Here is a 3775-nt window from a genome sequence, read left to right as displayed (position 1 = left end):
ATGAAAAGAAGCAAAAGGATATTTTTAAAAAACACATTAAGTAGTAGTTTTTTAAAAAGACTATATTAATACCTGTGTATTATTCTGTTGTACTAACCCAATCTGCTATGTATGAATAATAAAGTGATTGTTTCTATTTTTAATATTTATTTTTTATTTTTAATTATGTCTATGTATTGTGGGGTGGGTATGTGTACACGTGAGTGCAGGTGTCTACTAAGGCCAGAAGAGAGCGTCAGATCCCCTAAACCTGGAGTTACAGATGGTTGTGAGCCTCCCAAAGTTAGTGCTGGGAACCAAACTTGAGTCCTCTACAAAAGCAGTATGCCATTTTAAACACTGAGCAATCTCCAGCCCCACCATTTGTTTTAAAGCCATAAATTCTGCATGTGTCAACAACTTCACTCAAACTTGTTTAAATATCAATGTTTACTTGTCAGTATAACTAGATTTGTCCATTTGCCTCGACTGAAAAAACTTTTTAAGCATTTCTTTTTTAAAAATAATTTATTGAGAATTTCATACATACATATAAGGTGTTTTAATCAAATCCATGCCCACTTCCTCCCCTCCAACTCCTCCCATATCTCCCCATCACTTTTTCTGATAACTTTATGTACTTCTTCTTCTTTGATTTAGTTTTTATGGGGCTTTTGGCTACTCTAACATTCCCCCATCTGAAGAGGTAGCCCTAAAATCTTTAAGGATTAGATAAAAGCTCCCAAATATTTTTGACATTTTTGGCCCTTGGAATGGAGTATGTTGTTAAGCATTTAATTTCAAAAATATTTCTTTTACCTGAGCAATAGACACAAAAATAATTAGGAAAATATTTCAGTCTGATAAGTTTGGCAAAACTACTTTCACAATGCTATAATACTGTCAGTGTCTTTATTCCTTTGAGAACAATTCTGGATTATTTAAATATTTCTGTACTTGAAAGTTTCCCACTAAAACGCCTTCATCGTAAAATTTATCATTCATTTATCCAGTTTTCACACAAATAAAAATTTGAAAAGAAGAAATCTGGGGGACTGAGAGATGACTCAGCAGTTCAGAATCGTTGCTGCTCTTTCAGAGGACTGGAGTTTGATTCCTAGCATGCACATCGGAGGCCTCACAACCTCCTGTAACTCCATCCCAGGGATCTGATTCCCTCTTCCAACCTCAGTAGGCACCTGCACACATGTCACATGTCCTCACACAGACACACGTTTACATAAAAAATATAAATACATCTTTAAAAAAATTGAAAAGAAAAAAATCTGAATTTGAAAGATATATTGAAATTCAGTGAGCTATTTCACATCTGAACTGCTATTTGCAGTTCCTGGAGGCATTAAACCTCACAGTTTGCCTGCTTTTTATAACACGCATGTAATAAATGGATAGAAGCTCCAGTCATGTAGAACAACCAAACTGAAAAAGTTCAACTTCCGTTTCTTCGTATTTACAATCCCCTGCTGTCATTGTTATTTCCAATTTGGTCTTTAACCAGGATAACGAGTTCCACAGGGATTGAAGACATAAACTGTGCCTCAAGTAAACTTGAATGATTCCAGCAGGAAAAAAAAAAAAACAAACTAACTAAAAATGAATTGCATGGAGCTCTAAGTATTGGGCACCCACAAGAAAACTGGGGCTCTCCAAATTAAATTCTAGAAACAATGCAATGTTCATTAAGATATAACTAATAGTTGGACATACTGGTACAAATCCATTTTTTCTGGCACTTGGAGGCTGAGGCAAGGATCAAGAGTTCAAGGCCAGTCTGGGCTATAAAACGAGACCATAACTCAAAAGCACATCTAGGGATCTGGGGAGATGCCTCGTTGGCAAAGTGCCTGATGTGCAAGCATGAGGACCTGAGTTCAGACCCTCAAAACTCACATAAAGGCCAGGCATAGCTACATGTACCTGTAACCTTAGTACTGGAGGGTGGGGGAGATAGGCATTTGCATCCCTGCAGCTTGCTGACCAATCTATCCCATCAGTGAGCTTCTGTTTCACTGAGAGATCCTGTCTCAAAAATAAGATGAGGACACCCCCAGCTAACCAAATACCCATGTGCTCAAGCCTTCCACTCCTCCACCAGGAAGAAGATACCCAACATTGCCTCTGGCCTCCATACAAATGTGCATACACACCCATATACACATACACATACAAAACATTTTTTAACTTTTAAATAGTCAAAGATGTAAGTAATCAAAAGTGTTAATTTGAAGCTAATTTAATTATATAAAATCAATCAAATATTAATGTGTGATTAAAGGTAACCTAGCTTTTGTCCTCACTGGTGCCCTGAAATTGTGCTAATAGCATCATCCATAACCACTCTGTCTAATTTAAGGGGAAACTTTCAGTCTTTAATCTTTTAAAAAATATTTTATTATTTTTATGTGTATGCACGCATTGCCTGCATGTAGGTAAGTGCACCCATGTCGTGCATTGCCCACGGAGGACTCAAGAGGCTGTTGGATCCCCTGGAACTGGAGTTACAGACAGTTGTTAGCTGCCATGTGGGTGCTGGGATTCAAATCCAGGTCTTCTGCAAGAACAACCAGTGTTCTTAACCACTGAGCCATCTCTCCAGCCCCTCAGTCTTTAATCTTACTAGACATCTCCTTACCTTCTGATATTAATCATACAGATGTACATGATTAAAATTGAGGAGGATTTAGAAGAGTAGAAAAAGAGAACTAAGATACTGCAGATGTCAGGGCACCTACCAAAATTCTTAAGTGATTTCATAAAATAATTGCTTCTGCTACTGTTAGAATTTTTAATTTTTTTTACTTATTTACTTTTATTTTATATGTATGAGTGTTTTGTCTACATGTGTATAAATGCATCACATGCATGCAAAGCCCATGGAGGCTGGAAGAGGGCATTGAATTCCCTGGAACTTGAGTTAGGGGTGGTTATTAGCTGCCATGTGGGTCCTGGGAACTGAACCTGGTTCCTCTGCAAGAGCAGCCAGTGCTCTTAGCCACTCTCCAACCCCAATAGGATTTTATTTTACTTGCAGCTGATACCCTTTGTAATTATCTTATTAGGAGGCTAGTTGTGTTTCTCTAACCCCTTGCCTCCTATTTTGCATTACAGCTTGGCTTTTGTCCTTACTGTCTCTTCTAAAATTGTTCACAATGATGGCACCAAAGACCACTGTGCTGAACTGAGGAGTATTTTCCAGGTTTTAGTCTTACTTGACATCTTCCTGTCTTCTGACACTTTGTGGTCCCTTTATTCTCAAAATGTGCTGTCTCCTTGGTAGTTCTGACGCCGTCATTTGTAACTTATCACCTGTTCCTTTCCTAGCTGAATGCTTGCCCTTGACTTCTGTAGTTTGTGCATTTCAGGAAGGCAGTATGATCAGGACAACTGAGGTTTCCTTTTGGGTGTCTAAGTTTTAATAAAGGAATTTAAAAATGGACTCAGAAGAAAGCTTAAGGACAATTTTATTGAGTTTGTGAGAAATACAACAGGGCAGGCAAGCTGTAAATCTTGGCAACTGCTGGGAAGAGAGAGATGGAGAAGAGGAAGGAAGAAGAGAGAAAGTCATGTCTTTTGCAACTGAGGTTGGCAAGCAACTGCATGTGGAAGTCGGGGATTGGGGTGGGGCTTCAGAGAAAGAGTAAGAAAGCCCAGGGTGTAGGGAAAATATGCTTAGGCTTTGGGCCAGTATCTGAAAAGAGAAAGGGAGGGAGGGAGGGAGAGAGAGAGGGAGAGAGGGAGAGAGAGGGAGAGAAGGGGAGAAAGAGGAGAGGGGGGA

Source organism: Nannospalax galili, unplaced genomic scaffold, assembly GCF_000622305.1.
Source record: "Nannospalax galili isolate Female #2095 unplaced genomic scaffold, S.galili_v1.0 scaffold45, whole genome shotgun sequence".
In the NCBI taxonomy this organism is placed as follows: Eukaryota; Metazoa; Chordata; class Mammalia; order Rodentia; family Spalacidae; genus Nannospalax; species Nannospalax galili.
Note: the sequence above shows the minus strand (reverse complement) of the source record.